This window comes from Microtus pennsylvanicus, chromosome 12 (assembly GCF_037038515.1).
Source record: "Microtus pennsylvanicus isolate mMicPen1 chromosome 12, mMicPen1.hap1, whole genome shotgun sequence".
NCBI classification, from domain to species: domain Eukaryota; kingdom Metazoa; phylum Chordata; class Mammalia; order Rodentia; family Cricetidae; genus Microtus; species Microtus pennsylvanicus.
This window is the reverse complement of record NC_134590.1, coordinates 24,146,330-24,164,254: the sequence shown is the minus strand read 5'-3', so window position 1 is coordinate 24,164,254 and position 17,925 is coordinate 24,146,330.

The window sequence follows — 17,925 nt, the reverse complement described above, 5'->3', positions numbered from 1 at the left end:
TGTTTCTCCCTTTGTCCAGGTGTCTCAACTATTCTCTCCTAGCTATTGGCCATTTAGCTTTTTATTTAAGCAAATCAGCATGACACATCTTTGTACAATGTAAAAAAAATATTCTGCAACAACACTGTTAACTGCATATTCTAGAAATCTTGAGTCACTAAAAGACTTCTTTAATTTCTTTCTGAGTGATTACAGATTGATGTACAAAGAGTGACATTTGATATCATGGACTATATTATATACTCTCAAATATTTAAAAGATAATATTTTCCAATCTCTCAGTGTTTCTATGTAAATATATCAATATTTTAACATATCTTGTATTTAAATTTTTAACATTTACATTTCAAGAAGTCAAACAATATTAAAAGTATCAAGTACTCTATCTCCTGAGTTTCATTATTGTTATATGTTAGCTAGCTAATTTTTGGAAAATTGAAAGAAGCAACATACAATTTAAAACTGACTATTCCATTTTTTAAAATCATATATTTACATGAGTATACATGCTTATTGTTTGGAGTGCTTGCAAGTTACTAAAATGTGTTTGTAAATAGCTAAATATTGACTAGTTAAAGACCCTAAGGTAAATTTTCAGTCATTCAAAAACATTAATATAAGAATAAATTCTGTATTATTTTTACATGCATAAGTTCACTAGATTTTAGTGCTTTTCTGAAATAGAGTTTAGAAGAAAGCTTCTATTTTTAATCTTATATCATCCTGATGATATGAGTCATGCATCATCAGCAGTGTTTTAAAGAATAACATCTACAATTGGGCTTACTTGCATGTTTTATTTTATGTTTGAAAGATACTTTCTAAATGCCTCAAACTTTCATACAATTTATTTGTGAGGTTTAAACAATAGCATCTATTTAAAAAATTTAAAAAAATGGGTTTGATGACTTTATTCATCTTAAACCTTGATTGACATAGGCTACCTTATTTACAGAGGAGCTCATCCTGTTATACAGTTTAAATCAGTACCATTTAGCTTGCTCTTTACCTTTATTTCTCTTTCTTTCTTTATCCTTTCTTCTGTCTTTATTTTCATCTCCTTCTTCTCTAAAACAATCCATTTAAATTCAAATTCCACCTGCTTTCATAATTTTTCCCTATGATAACAGAGTATTTCTTTACTTCTTTTTTCTAAGAAAAGAACAAAGATAAGCTATTGAAAACAATTCTATCAGTGGTACATAATGATCTAAAAACATTTATTGAAAACAGGAACACATTTTGAAATCTAAGCATACTAGTGAGATAGCGATACTGGTAAAAATCCTTACCATGCAATTACTAGGACATAACGTTCAATCCCCAAAACCTATATAAAGAAAGGCAGGTGGGATGTCACACACAGGCTGTAATACCAGTATTGGGGAATAGGAGACGATGGGATACTTGGGGCTTATCAGTCAGCCATCCTAGTTTATTTATTGAGTTCTTATCTAATAAAGATGCTGTCTCTGTAAAGCAAACAAAACAACTTGAACAGTGCCCGAGGAACAACCCAAGGCTTGTAAGCTCCAAATATATACCCATGCACACTCAAAACAAACAAATTTACATAGCACTCTTCTTATGAAATTGCTTTATTCAGTAAGCAGACACTTTCAGGTAGCTAAGAAAATCAAGGGACTACTAGTGACCTCAATAATTATCTCTAATTTCAGATTCATCCTCATGTAACATAAAGCATAATATTTTAAAAGAGATGTTCATCTTATTTCCATAACTATGGGCAAGTTACTTGACCAAATGTTTTTAAGTTCTCTGTAAAAAGGAGGAGGTCAATCTGTGCTATTTTGTTTGTATGCTATCAATAGTGGGTAAAGTGGACCTAAAACAAAAGGATAATTTTATAATAAATACTGGTAAAAATTATCTCAACATCAAAAGAAATATTGACCTTTTAAAATCACCATTGAGTTTCTTAATAAAGAAACAAAATCTCAGGACAGCTAGTCTTGGTTCTTTTTGCCTCACATAGCAACCCTCCCCCATTTGATTTCTTTCTCTGCCAATGAGGGTTTATTTTACATCATATTCTCTCAGGAACTGGCTTGGAAGCTCCTTTTTCTGTCAAGTCTTTTTGCTCAACTCAGATGTTTTCTACATTAATCTGCAGTTTTGTAATGGGAATTCGTATTTCAAACTTGCATTTGAGGGACTGTAACAACAATGTATCTGAAGATGTAATCTGGCATTTGGGTTTGGGCTCTTATGATCTCCCAAGCCCCATATCGCTGATCTTCTGGGAATGCCTTGAGCTTAGTTTAATGACACACATTTCCTACAGAGTCCCAGGTAAACCAAGTTACAAAAAAAGTTGTGCTCATCTTAATTTTAGCATCCTTAATATTATTAAGATATATATTTGATAATAAAAACTTTCATTATGAAATTTCTTATTGAGAATTTCTTTTACAAACTAAAATCAAAGTGTCATGCCCTTTTAATCTATAGTACATTATTTTTGATTTTTTTGTGGTTGCTGTGATAACATGTTTTAAGAACAGCAATTTGCAGAAGAAAGTCTTTATGTAGTTCAAGGTTCAGATGTCACAGTAGTAGGGGCTGAAGTGAGCTGCTCACATAGGATCCATGGTCAAGAAAGAACAGCAAGTGTCCAATATATACTTGCTAGTATGCAGGCGACGTTCTCTATTTTGTTCATTTCAGGGTCCTAGGCTCAGAGACTAGTTCCCTCACACAATAAGAATGTGCCTTCTCACATCTACTAATGTAGTCACGATAGCCCCCCACTGACATTCCAGAGACCCATATCGCAGGTTGTTGTAATATGAGCGGTGGGCCACTTTTTGCCACCTGGTCGCCCACACGGCTAGCTTTATACCCAAAATAATTACATGGAAACTGTATTCTTTTAAACGCTGCTTGGCCCATTAGTTATAACCCCTTATTGGCTAGCTCTTACATATTGATCTAACCCATTTCTAATAATCTGTGTAGCCCACAAGGTGCCTTACCAGAGAAGATCTTAACCTGCGTCTGTGGGAGAATCATGGTGACTCACTGACTAGGCTTCTTTCTCCCAGCATTCTGTTCTGTCTACTCTGCCTACCTAATTTTCTGTCCTATTAAAGGGCCAAGGCAGTCTCTTTATTTAACTAATAAAATTAACACAAAACAGAAGACTCTCCCCCATCAGCAAGTGATTCTAGTTTCTGTCAAGATGACAGGTAATATTACCCTCACCAATTTCAATGAAGTAACAAATCAGTTATTTACACAGTGTCCTGCAAAACCAGCATCAACATATACAGTCCATTCTCTGTATGAAGAAAACTGATATTTATAGTATATTATATCCCAGCCTGTTGGGAACTCATGCATAATTCCATATTCTTTAATAGCAATTTCTTTCCAGTGAAGAGGATCTCAACAAGATTCCTGTGAACAAGGACAAGGAACGGGAAAATGAGACAGTACTTACCTCATTTCTTCTGACATTTACTTTTAAAGGCTTCACCCTTGCCTTGTATGACACACTTTGCTAGTATTTTGCTGCACTCTCATTCTCATTTAATATTTCTGATAAAACACAATGTTCATATAGAAAGAAAGGAAACCATATTAATTTTACCTAATATAACTCTTTTTTTATTTAGTATAGAAATGTGTCACACTTTTCTTTAGGCTTCTGACAGCTCTGGAGTTTAAAATATTTTTTGGTCTAAGATTAAATTCTATAGCTAGTAGATGAAGGGTGTTTGTTGAAATTGTTATGGAAGGAGATCCTGTGGCCCAAAGAATTACTATTCTTACCTCAAATTTAATGTAAGGATATCAGGGATGCAGTTGAAGAAACCTAAGCTGGCTGGCACACTAAGACAGACATCAAAATTTCTTTTGTATTTAAAGAGATCACCAGATTCACATGATTTCCTGTTAACGTCTTTAAATGTTTAGGTAAATTAATATGGTTATATACTAAGTAAGGGAATGCAAGGCATCTACCTTGACTAATCTTAGGAGTGCTCCAGTGAAGGACCTCTTGAGCTATCCTTGTTCTTGGCCTTGCTTTTGCAGTACCTTTACATTCCAATTTAGTGCAAATCCTGCTAAGCCCATTTAGACATAAAATCAAAGTCCCTATTCCCTATTGGTGTTGTATAACTCTCAAATCTGTCTTCAGAAGCTACCACCTAGAACAAGTTCAATAGGAACCTTTTACACTGCATACTTCCTGCCAACGACTTCTCAGTTGACCACCACATCCAAAATTTCCCTTTGGTTATAAATCCTCACTGTTAAAACTAACTTCTATTGATTTTTTTCCTTTGACAAATTTGTATGTGTTTAAAGTTTATATCAATGATTGTAGCTCTCCACTCTCTAATCTCTCTTTCCCTTTTACTACCTCTCTCCTCCTCCTGATACATATGTTTCAACAGTACATATATTTTGATTTAAGTAGAAAAATATGTTTTCATATCACAAAGGCTCATGAAATTATCAATATTATTCAACAAATTGTAACTGTGAAATTTTGTTAAACTGTTTGAAGGCCTTTAAACAGTAAACAATGAAACTGACTTGGTCTTTTAACTACAATTTCACAACATTTTTTACTTTATTTTTAAAATTATACACTATAAGGTTCTTTCCTATTGCTGCTCCAGCAGGGTTTGTGTGTGACTTTGAATATATTTTTCCACTTGTCAGTAATGTTATGCCTCTATCTTGAAGAATATTGAAAGCGAAGCTCTGGCATTTAAATTGAAAATACCACAGATAACTGGATTTTATTAAAGGCCATCTATTTTGTCATATATTTTAATTAAATAATTTTAGTGTATGCTTACGCAGTTTCAAAATGTAAATGTTAATTTGATATTAGAAATCTCTCACACATGTATCTTCTACTGAATATGACATTCACTTTAATTGCTAAAAATAGTTTGTTGATTAGCACTATTACATATATACTGCACCTTTAAAATGATCACTACAAAACCCTAACTCAATTATATGTATATTTTGCTTGCTAGATTTGGTCAGCCCGTTGTTGTTTATCAGTAGCTTCTATTAACCTACACTTCCCATAGTTCCTTGTTCCAATCAGCTAAGACAACAGCAGCACTTGTATGCTGCAAATATGCTCAGAATTCAATAACAGAGTTTTATGAAAACCAAACAAACAGAGAATACAATGTGGGATAGATGTGTTTAAATTTCTCTTTTCTGAGTTGCTACTTCACTCTTGTTTAGCTCCCGCACTATTCTTCTTTAGCACATGACATGAATATTGTATTTGTCACCAGAGCTGGCAAAGATATTATCTATGATAAAACTAATGTTTGTGTCCTTACAATTAAATATGTTTTGAAGTCAAATCTATTATGAAATTTGGATATTCAAAGCAATGAGTCTTCAAAATATAAATTTATACACCTTGTATTATCAATCTTTAGTGAGAATGGGCTATGCTTTCAAACATAAAGTTAATGTTAGGATTCCAAAAATTCATCATAAATCTACCACAGGTTGTACTATGGTTGTTTTTAATATTGCATTTACGGTAGAACTATCCATTTTACTACGAATATACTCAAGTTTTAAAGATTGGTTTTCTGGAAAATATTTAAAATATATTTGAAGAGAACATATTTCTTCTAATTCACTGTTGTGTGTGGAGTAAATAACTCACACAATGCTTTTCAAATAAATGAAGAATCTGCTTATTTGCTGAGTGCCAACTAGGTTTTCTGGCACTGTATTTAAGCTGGGTTTTCTGTATTATCCAAATCCTGATACCATTAACTCTTATTCATCTTTTTAATTCATCATTTAGGATTGAAATGAAACATGATGTGGTAAAAATATACTAGAGTCTTCATTGTAGATGAAACAGAGTGCAGAAGAGAAGGCACCGCTGAACGTTTAAATGTAGAAAAGGCCAAAAGGATCTTGAAAGCAACTAGCATGACTGGTACTTTGCTTAAGGAACATTCCTTGTACCTATCAGGAATCAAGTAGTTAATATTAAGACCATGTATAGACTTTTACTACATTGACTTTTATTTTTTTTACTATTTAATGTCATTGGTTTTATTTTATGCTTGATTTGACAAGGTCTTACCTTGTAGCTGTAGATGGTATAGAATTTGCTGTCAATCAGGGTAGTCTACATCATGCATTCATCATCCAGCCTCAGCTTCAAGGAATTTGACAACACAAATGTGTTGTATTAGGCCTTTTTTTTTGTTTGTTTGTTTTGTTTTGTTTTTTTTGTTTGTTTTCTGGCTGCCTGGCAGCTCAGACCAAAAGTAATCAAACAGTAACTATATTGTTTAAAACACTGCTTGGCCCTTTAGCTTTAGCTTCTTTTTGGCTAAGACTTATATCTTCATTTAATCCATTTCTAGTAATCTGTGTATCACCAAGTTGCTGTGGCTTACAGGGTAAAGTTCCCAGCATCTGTCTCTGGCAGGGCTATGTGACTTCTCCTGACTCTGCCTTCTCTTTCTTGGCGTTCCATCTATTTTTCCCCACCTAACTAATTTCTACCTTGCTATAGGCCCAAAGCAGTTTCTTTATTTATTAATGGTAATCACAACATACAGAGGGCAATCCCACATCACCTCCATTTTCTGTTTAAATATAAAGGAAGGTTTTATTATAATATTTATATCCACTTTATCTTTTATCATAACTAAGGAAAACTATAAGTATAAATTCTTCAACTACATCAAAGACTCCAGAAGGATATAATATTACTTAAGAAAATAGGAAGGACATTGTTAGCAACTTCCAAAATTCTAGAAATGAGAGACATCTTCCTGCCTGGACAGTCACCCAAAGTTCTTCTCTACCATTGGGGCATCCATCTTTAGCCTACCTGCCATAGTATCCAGTAGACGTTTTCATGAAGCAGGAAATTTTAAAGGCAGTTATGCCTATATTGGCAGTTTGTCAGTCACTGTCTTCTGTGTCCTGTAGAATGTCTAGCAAACTCTTTCATGAAGCTGGAACCCCAAAGGAACATCTTACTTTTAGGCAAGTTTAACACTCATTTCTCTGTGGGTCCTGCATATTTGGTTCATACAACATAAGAGCAAGCAGTCCAGGCAAGAACAGCTTTTTGCCCAAATGGCTAACCAACTTCATAAGGAGCCTCTTTGATGCCCATCTTCTTCTTGAAGTAGATTTGTGCTGCCAAAAGAAGATATGTTTCACTGTCATGAAAAGTCCTAAATTCTTAAAAGAATTTAAATGCCATATTCTGTTATTCTTTGAAAGGTTTGAAGAATGCCTGTGCATCTGAAATACATATCTGTACATCTAGAAAATCTAACTAACATGACTACAAGCTTGACTATTATAGATGATTATCTATTAACCTATATTTCTTAATTATACATTATGTTTTTAAATGAGCTCTACAAATGTAATACCTTATTCAAGAGCAGAAATATACATATAAGAAAATTGACCTTAAATCTGTATAAATAATCCTAGATCCATACCAATGCAAATATGTATAGCATATCCCCCTATAAATGTAAAGAAACACTTATAAACAAAATTTGGGAACATGGGCATAGTTCTCTCCAAACTGCTTCTTTTACTTCTTTTTCAACTCTCTATACTCATTTTCTTCTCTCTCCGAATACTATGTACATTTATTCAACACTGTGATCCATTTAGAGGTCTTTTATGTTTTTGTCTTTATTGTGTATCTATAATTATTTACTGACTGGAAAGGCTTTAAAAATGCTAAACCCTTCTTAAAATACTAAGCAGCAACATTGCTAGGGGTAATACAGCACTTTCTGCTTGCCCCACTCAGCCCCGCATGGAAGAGCTGTTTCCTACCTCTGAGAGCCATGCTCACAACCCCATTTCTAGGCACACAACCAGTCTATATTGCCATTAAGCAAGTTGTAGCAGTCTGTTCACAAACTCCATTTAAATGTTCCATGGCTGGACCTCATCAGCATGGCCCAGAAAGCCATCATTTCAAAATGGCGTGTTTTTTTTTCTGCTGCCACTGAGTCAGGAAAACCTCTATTAAAGGAACTGCAGCATGCCACCAACAAACAGCAAGAGCTGTGTTAAACTCTGTATTTTTGTGTCTAGAATTCTTTTTCAACTTTAAGTGGATTTTAGTTGGCCACGTGTATACTTCGGTTCCCATAGGGTATATTTTTGAGATAGAACAACCATTATGCCACTAACAGATAGTTTTATCTAAATTTATAAAAAACTGAAGAATACTAAATTAATTTTGTTAACATAGACTTAGAGATAGTTCACAGTTCCAGAATCTTCTTGAGACTCCAATTCAATTCCCAGCACTCTGCTTGGGTGGCACACAAATACATGTAATTTCATGTAATCTGATGTTTTTGCATGACCTGTGCAGACAATCTCACAGATGCTCATACACTTACACAAAAAGTAGATATTTTTTAAAAAAACATAACCTACCAAAAATATGCAAATATTAAAATAATAATTCTCCTACACTCAACTGTTACAATTAGTAAGCTTTTGGTCTGAAATATCACCGATACCACAAGACTCCTTGTGATATACTCCTGTTTCATTTGCTTGTATCACATCTAGAATTATTTGCAAAATAATTATGGCCCCTAATGTTGCAAGGAAATTTTTAAAATATTGAGTGGCAGTGACAATGATGTTTTGATACGCTAAAAATGTTTGGCAATTCTCTCTGTCTTTATCTTGTCTTTGTCACTCTTTCTCTTCCTCTTTTCCCTTCTCTTTTTCTGTCTCCTAAGTTCTTGAGACATGGGAATAAAAAGAAAATACTTTCCTAATATATTTTTTGCAGAATTTTTATGTAATATAAACTATGTTGATAAAAATATCAAAAGAAATATAAAATTTTTAATATTTATTGCATCTATCAACTTTTTTTAATTTTATACCATCAATAGAAAAGAATAAATATTATTTGCATACACATAATACAGTTTTTTAAAAAAATTAACAACAGTTCAAAAAGGAAAATAAATGTTTTATGAAAAGAGGAAGCACTCACAGTTTTGTATCTTGATATATAAATCTTGAGATAATCTAAAAAGGAAACAAAATTTCTTATTATAATTATGCAACCTTATTGCTCCTGCTTTAATTTCAGTTCACATATTATCACCATCTAAGAACTTACCTTGCACAGATTGTCAATGCTATAAACTGTTCTGCATCCTAGTTTAAATATTGGCTGTCTTACTTCAGTTCTCCATATTATAAATCCATCAGCAATGGTATAAGTGATGTGCTATTAGGCTATGTGAAGGAAAAATGCCTGAAGTGCATTATGCTTTTGAATATCATATGTTAGAAGAATGTATTCTCCCAGGCACACTCCCTTTGGCAAAATAATGTCTTCTGGTTTCACATACTTCCTGCCAGGAGGTCTTCACGTTGAAGTGCCCTGTCCTCTGTCATTGCTTTTAAAGCCTACCACGTTACTCTTCTTCATACTCAACTGAATCCTCTGGTGTCAGTGACATCATCAAGTTCTTTCCTTCCATTTGCCCTTCTTAAAATAATCCAATAAAAAGACTGGAAAGGGAGGGATTTAGTTTTTAAAATGGACCAAATTATATAAACTCCCTTAAAAGAAAATATTTGAACCATAACTTCAGGAATGAATATTCTCAAAGAAAAGAATTCCAAGTACTGAAAGGTAAACTCAATTTCAGGCCACAGATGTCTTGTCTTACACAAAACCTGACAATTGCAGGTTTGAGCAGCTTATTATATAGTTATTGCTGCCTCTTCAATAACTCATTTTGATATTTTGTAATTTGCCAAAGTGTGCCTTTGTGATCCCACAGGCTCTTAACTACTTTGTAATGAGTGTGTATGAACAGATGGAAAATGTTTTCAATTTCAGCGAAAACCACTAATGGCTGTCACCAGCTATTAGGAAGGCTCAGGAGGCTCGGTTTTCTAAGGAAGGGTGTTGTCATGAAACTCTTCATTTCTTTAATGAAATGTTTGCTCATTTATACCTAGATTGTAATTTTAGCCTTCACAAATCTGAACAGATTAGGACTATAGGCAGAAATTATTCAGTGCTAAATAGCCGGGAAATCTGACCTCTAAAATCCACCCGAAGATGGTAGTGCCAAACTGGGTCATTTCATTAGTACAATGAGAAGTGCTACGAAAATAGTTTTACCAAAGAAGTTGATAGAGATATTTAAATAAAAACATTAATCTTTAAGCATTGATGATGATTCCTATTTTGAAATAAAGGCAAGTATGTCTTCTCTTTTAAGCTGTATCCCAAGCAAACAATCTTCTCAAAAAAGTACATAATAATGATCATAAGAAGCATTCTGCAAGATATGCTGAATTCTGTGCTCAAAGATATTTTCTAATTCTCTATAGTGTAAAGTCATTGTTCTGTTTACACACACACACACACACACTAATCGTCATGATGTTTGTCAAATATACTGTGAAAACAGGTATATATCTGATCTAATTATTTTAGGTCACTGTCACCCTCTGTTTTACCTAATGAAACTCATTGAAATTAAATTCATTACCATTTGTATGAAGGTTTATGTACCTTTGTTTATTAAAGGCTCAGTCAGCAGAAATTATACATGTGTATATGTGTATATGAAAGAGCCATTGCTTTCTTACAAACAAAATTCTGTTAATTAGTGTGGCTTTATGATTTCATGTGTTTCATAATCAGAAAATTATTTTTATTAGAGCTTTTCCTTTCTATAAAACAGGTGGCCAATTACCATCCAAAATGCCAAAAAATATACAATTTTTAGAATTATGTGCATAATGTGAATATTTATACAAGATTGTTGACAGATATATGTTCCTTTTAATAAGTAGGTTTTGGTAGAGCAAACTGCCAAAAAATTATGAGATTTGGAACTCTTTCAAGGGCATACTGGCTATTGTTCATGCTACCTCATCTTGGAAACAGACCATTGCACAGTGGTGCTTCAGGTGGCATACTGCAAGGTGGCAGCAATGTTTCCTGTAAGGAAGAAGAGAAAAAACATAATTTAAATACTACTCTGGAGTCATCTATTTGTTTAAAGTTACTTTTGCATAGGATCTAGTTATTTGGGGAAAAATACAAAGCAAGATATATTTTGTTGGAAACCAACTTGCATCTAAAATACCAATCAGTTAGACCTGTCATACAAACAAATTAAAAAACAAACAAACAAGTCACATTATCGAGAATGAGTCCATTATATTTAGGAATACATGTGCATATGTATATATATATATACATACACATATATATATATGTGCATATACATATGCACATAGCAAAAATTAATGAAAAAAGAGGTTATAAATTTTAGAGAGAGTAAGGAGGGTTTGAAGGTAGGAAAGGGACGTGAGAAATATAATTATAATTTCAAAAATTAAAGTAAAACAATCAAAATGGAAAATACATATATTTTATTTATAATTATTTTCTGAATCCAGAAACTTTTTAAAAATTTATTTCTTTTTATCTTTTCGTTGTGCATTTTAGAAACTGACTTTGTTATTCTTTATTTTGTAGTGATGAATCTTAGTATGCCCAATTGAATATATCTTATAGTTATCAAATAGTACTTTACCATTTTGTTTATAAAATAAGGCTCTCAGTATAAGTGAATTTAGCATGTCTAGAATGCTTTTTACCAATCTTCCTGACTAACTCCTGGTAAGTCACTAATTAGACTTACTCTCCTTCTTGCTCTTAATAACTCCATTATTTTTATGGCTGGTAGAATGTATAAAAGCATTGTTATTCAGTATACACATATGTTCTAAATTTATGTCCTTAATAAACATGGCCACATATCCCTGTCACCTGCTTTTCTCCTTTTCCTTCTTGTCATTCTTTTATGACTTTTGCACAAAAGAACTGTCTAAAGTAGTCTTTCTCACACAGTTCCTAATGTTTATTTGAGGTGTGTGTATGTTGTTATTCAATATAGAATTTTCTTTACCTGTTTAATCAGTTACATTATGTATTCTGTAAGATAAAGGATTGATTTGTTGTGCTATTATTTCCTCTTAAGGATTTTTTATGGCGTGTGGTATATTATAGTTTTTCAGTAAATATATTTGGGGACTGAAGGATTTCCCTTCAGAAGCATTTTAACAATAGCTGTCAATACAGCTGATATAAATGAAGCCTGTCATAGAAATTTAATGTATCTGTTTTATATTATTTTTTAAATTTAATTGAAATATTATTACATTATCTCCCTTCTTACTCCTCCTTTCTCAGTCTTCTCTTTTCTACCCTTCTTCTTTCCTACCCAATTTTAAATCTGTAACTTAATTTTTTAAATTACTCTGGCCACAGACACACACACACACACACAAAACATAAATCAATAGTATTGTTATTTTTTCAGAGTGAAGGACACATCATTTTTGTTTGTCTGACATTCCTTGCTGGATGTTTAGTCTTCCCAGTTTTTGTTGTGGCTCAGAATTTTGATAGTTGTGCATATACATCATGTATTGTTACATTATCAACTTTTAAACCATCATATGGCTGATACTTAAAAATTTTTCTACAATTTCCATATTGTCTTTTTCATTTTATTTTCAGAGGAAAAGCTATTTTTGTGTTCTTGAAAAACATATTTAGTAGGTATTACTGGAATTACACATTAGAAAGACATTTTCTGGGAGTTGAGTCCAAATGCCACCCCTCTTATGTATACTGACATTTATACTGACATCCCTAGACTAAGACTAATCCTGATTCAGTGAGTAAACAAGCTATTGACTTTTAGGGAAATGGTACATTAACTGATCTGTAAATTTTCTATTGCCTATAAAAGTCCTAAAAGGCTTGTATCCTTGAAGGGGGAAACAGTTTTTGAATACTGGGAGAAAGCAATTTTTGTTGTTAATTAATTCAAACATAAATATCACAAAACAGAAAGCAAAACTTGTGTTGGCAGTCACTTTTAACATGTAACTCGTGTCATGTACGCATACAACTTTGTAGATATTACCAGGATCCTGATCTACCTATTGCGGTGACTTTCGATATGTCATGAAATTTATGACATGTTTTTATCAGAGGAGTTTTCTCAGGTGAGGATTATGTGAGGAAAACAAGCTTGTCATCGCTTCTATTCTAGCATAAGCTGACATATTGCTGACTATTATATATATTATATATATATATATATATATATATATATATATATATATATATATATTCATTCCCAGAATGGTTTACTTTGGCTGAAATAATTGTTCACAGACAGGTTCATTTTCCTGAAATAAAGCAAGCTGGCTACATTTTTCTTCATTATGTACTACTTTTAACAGAGTAATCTGGAGACTCATACTTTAAAATAATCAACCAGAATTTATTTGACTGACAAATACTTTCTCCAGGACCACATTTGAGTATCCTAGTTCTTAATGGAGGATCCATAATCACATCATTAGATTTATCTCCAAACCATACAATATATCAGATATTATATCTCAAAAGCAAATCCAAGCTTCCCCACATAAAACAATGATAATTTTATATAGTCCGTCTTTTCTGAGAGCCAGAAACCTTTGCTTAGCTTGGTGCTTCTTTCTCAGGGCTTTCCGTGAGGTCACCAACAAATTATCAGGTGATGGTGGTTTCAAAGAGTGAAAAATTGGAGAGGAAACTCAACCCCATGGAAATTAGCAGGGCCTTTGGTTCTTTGCATTGTACATCTGTCATCGATGCTTTTCTCCAGAATATGAGGGGTTGTGGTGAGACAGAGGAAGAAGGGAGATACTACATGACCTGTTTAAGGGTTATTTGTAGTTATTTAAATTCTTTGTGGTAGTTAGCAATAGTGAGTTACTAAGTCTAGATAATTCTCAGCAGAGGGTACTGTTATCAGGAACTGGACATCACTGGAACTTACCTTAGAGAAAACACATAGTGATTTTATGTTCCCAAATTATTGGGAAATATAGCTATATTGGTTCTTTCGAGACAGGGTTTCTCTGTAGCTTTGGAGCCTGTCCTGGAACTAGCTGTTGTAGACCAGGCTGGTCTCGAACTCACAGAGATCTGCCTGCTTCTGCCTCCCGAGTGCTGGGATTAAAGGCGTGCGCCACCACCGCCCGGCTTATATATTTTCTTCATGCACCATTTAACCCCTTCCTCTCTTTCTCCCTTTCCTTGCTTTCAATTTGTATTACAATTATAAAATGTACTTTCCTATATTCTAATTTAAAAATCAGCTGCTTTCTTTGTATAAATGGATGAGATGTTAAACCTAACAATTGAACTACAGCTTTAATGATAGTGACTTTAATTTTTTTTTATTTTTTAATTTATTTATTTATTAAAGATTTCTGCCTCCTCCCTGCAACCGCCTCCCATTTCCCTCCCCCTCCCCCAACCAAGTCCCCCTCCCTCGTCAGCCCAAAGAGCAACCAGGGTTCCCTGCCCTGTGGGAAGTCCAAGGACCACCCACCTCCATCCAGGTCTAGTAAGGTGAGCATCCAAACTGCCTAGGCTCCCACAAAGCCAGTACGTGCAGTAGGATCAAAAACCCATTGCCATTGTTCTTGAGTTCTCAGTAGTCCTCATTGTCCTCTATGTTCAACGAGTCAGGTTTTATCCCATGTTTTTTCAGACCCAGGCCAGCTGTGGACAGAAATAGAAAACACTATCCTGAGTGAGGTAAGCCAGACCCAAAAAGAGGAACATGGGATGTACTCACTTCTAGCCATAAAGGACATTGAGCCTATAATTCGTGATCCTAGAGAAGCTAAATAAGAAGGTGAACCCAAAGAAAAACATATAGGCATCCTCCTGAATATTAACTTTCATCAGGCGATGAAAGGAGACAGAGACAGAGACCCACACTGGAGCACCGGTCAGAAATCTCAAGGTCCAAATCAGTAGCAGATGGAGAGAGAGCACGAGCAAGGAACTCAGGACCGCGAGGAGTGCACCCATACACTGAGACAATGGGGATGTTCTATCGGGAACTCACCAAGGCCAGATGATGGTGACCTTTAAATACATAACTTGCATTTATATTTTTCTATCTTTTCTTGTTCCCATGAATCTATTTATGATTTCCCTATGGTGATTAAAGTATTTAGCTTTAGAATTTAACTGTTACATGTGCACACATTTTTTCATCTTTTAATATTTTGATTCTGTTTAATCATAGAACAGGTTGTATTTTCCGTGATGGTGGCTACCTTTTTAAAAATAATGCTGCATCTGTATAATTCTGTTGTCACTGAGAAATTAGAATGGACCTGATTTTTAGAAGAGAGATAATGGCCATTTTGTGACTTAGCCCTTCCTTTCAGTGGCCAGTTTGCTCTTCTTAGGACAAATAATTTCAGAGTTTCACTTTAAAGTCTGGTATATTTATCACTGCCCTCATATTTGCAAGATTATCTCCATTCCAAGTCTATTTTCTTGCTATGATTATGCTACCCAAATTTCCATTTAAACTTTAGAAGCTGTTTTGTTTGATTTTTCAAACATTTTTTATGAATTTAGATTTCAGGTCTATAAGTAACTACATTAAAATATTTTATCTCTTCTTTCTAAATTTCCTTTCTCTGAATTTTCTTACTAAAATTTGTAACATTTTTGTTATACTTGGTTTCAAACTTTTTTCTTCTCTATACAATGTGAATCCCCAAGCTCCCAACCTTTCTTGTATGCTTATTCTCTCTTTTCAGTACATGGAAAAAATCTTCAAATGCTAAAAGGAGGAAGAAAGGAGAAAGATAGAACTCACATTCAATGTGGTGTGTTTCAGAATTTCACATTTATTTTCTGATGCCTTCCCATTACTGCTTTTTTATTTTAAGAATATTATATTTATTCCTATGTGATAGTTTATATACACAAAATTTAGTTTATTATATGTATACATATTTCATAATGAGGTAATTTTATCAATGTAATTCACTGCCATTGAAATTAATAACACAAAAACATAATCATATTGGTGGTTTTGTAAAATACTGGGAGCCAAAGAGGAAATATATTGGTCCAGTAAAGCATCAAGACACAATCTATGTAAATACAGAAATGTTTTATTGGTAGAAGAAAATTAGTTTCTTTAGCTACTGCCACATTTCCAGACCCCAGTCTATAAAATAGTGGATTAAAATCTACTTTCTTTTGTCTGTGCATTTTTAAAAAAGATTTACTTGGTTGAAACTATGAAAATCCAGAACAGAAATATTTGTCCAATGACTTGAAGGAGAATTTCTATTGAATTCTAAAAAGTAAAATCTCTCTCTCTCTCTCTCTCTCTCTCTCTCTCTCTCTCGCTCTCGCTCTCGCTCTCGCTCTCTAAATTACCCAAGCATTCTTTTTTATTCTAATATCTTTATGTAAAGAAAAAATAATCCTTTAATATATACTATATAAGTAAGAATACAATAAGGCTTAAGAAAATAAAAGCAAAAAGCAAAACACAAGAAAACAGAAATGCAATTTAAGCAGCTATATTTAACTGGATAGCATTACCAAAAAATAGTGTTTTATAAAAATAATTATACCAGTCTTATAAAATTGATTATGGAATATTTTTATTTTCGGTTATGGAATGGAAAACTTTGCCCTTTCTCATCAGATTTTACATGATTTTACATTTCCGTAATGACGGCTAGTTTGGATTTTCTCCTACCTGCACTTATCTCTCACTTCCACTGGACATTAGTTTATGATGTCTCAAATTATTCAAGTACTCTCTCTGATGTCCTTGAATATTTTCTTTGCAATTGTAAAAGTCTTCTCAGAGGTATTTTACTATTTCTTATTTTCCTTTTTGCTCCCTAAATTATGTGTTCCCATTGCTTTATTCTATCCTTCCCAAACTGTTTTTTCTGCCACTTATCATATTAAACCCTTCCACATATTTATGTCATTTGTTATTATTGCAAATATTTGTGATTTTGTTTATGATATGTGAGTCACTCAGGAGGTTGTAGGTTTCGTGGTGAGCTTAATACTAGTACAACCAGTACCTAGCGTATGTTCTATAGTTGATAGTTATTTCTGAACAAAGGAATTCCAATTCCAAATACTTACAAATACTTACAAATACTTACACATGTATGCACACACACATACATACACACAGACGTACACAGATACTTACAAATACTTACAAATACTTACACATGTATGCACACACACATACATACACACAGACGTACACAGAAAAAGGGTGGCATGATAAAAGTTGTAGAAAACACAAAGGAAGTATTTCTTAATTGGGTATAAGTATGTACATACAAAAATAGAATTTTATGTATATATATATATACATGCATACATATATATTTTATATATAAAAAATATTTATACACACAAAAAAATATTTGTTTGGCTCACTGCATTCAAGCTTTTTCTCCCATGTATGATCAGCTGAGTTCAATCCTGGGACTCGCATAGTTTAATGAGAGCACCAATTCATGAAAGCTCTCCTCTGACTTCCATACATGGACCATGACATTCACTCACTCTCTGTCTCTCTGTCTCTGTCTCTATCTCTCTGTCTCTGTCTCCCTCTCACACACACATACAATGCATGAATTAAGATTTTTAAAATAAGCACTCAAGAATAAATGTCTAGCTATAAAAATACCATAAATAGAATGTTAGCTTTCAAGTTTCCATTTTTTTGTATTGATATTTGCTCAAGTTTTCTTTGAGACACTAGGATATATTAATTTTATTTATGAATATGAGCAAAGTTTTTAAAGTTTTAGACTAAAAACAAAACTTGTGACTCCTAGTGAGAAAATTAAGGATGCTGTTCAAATATGAACAACATATATGAATAACATATTTCCTTCTGAGCAAGAGATAAAGTTCATGTCCCCTGTTCACATTGGTAACTTCTACGTATTATACAAGTTGTTTTCTACACC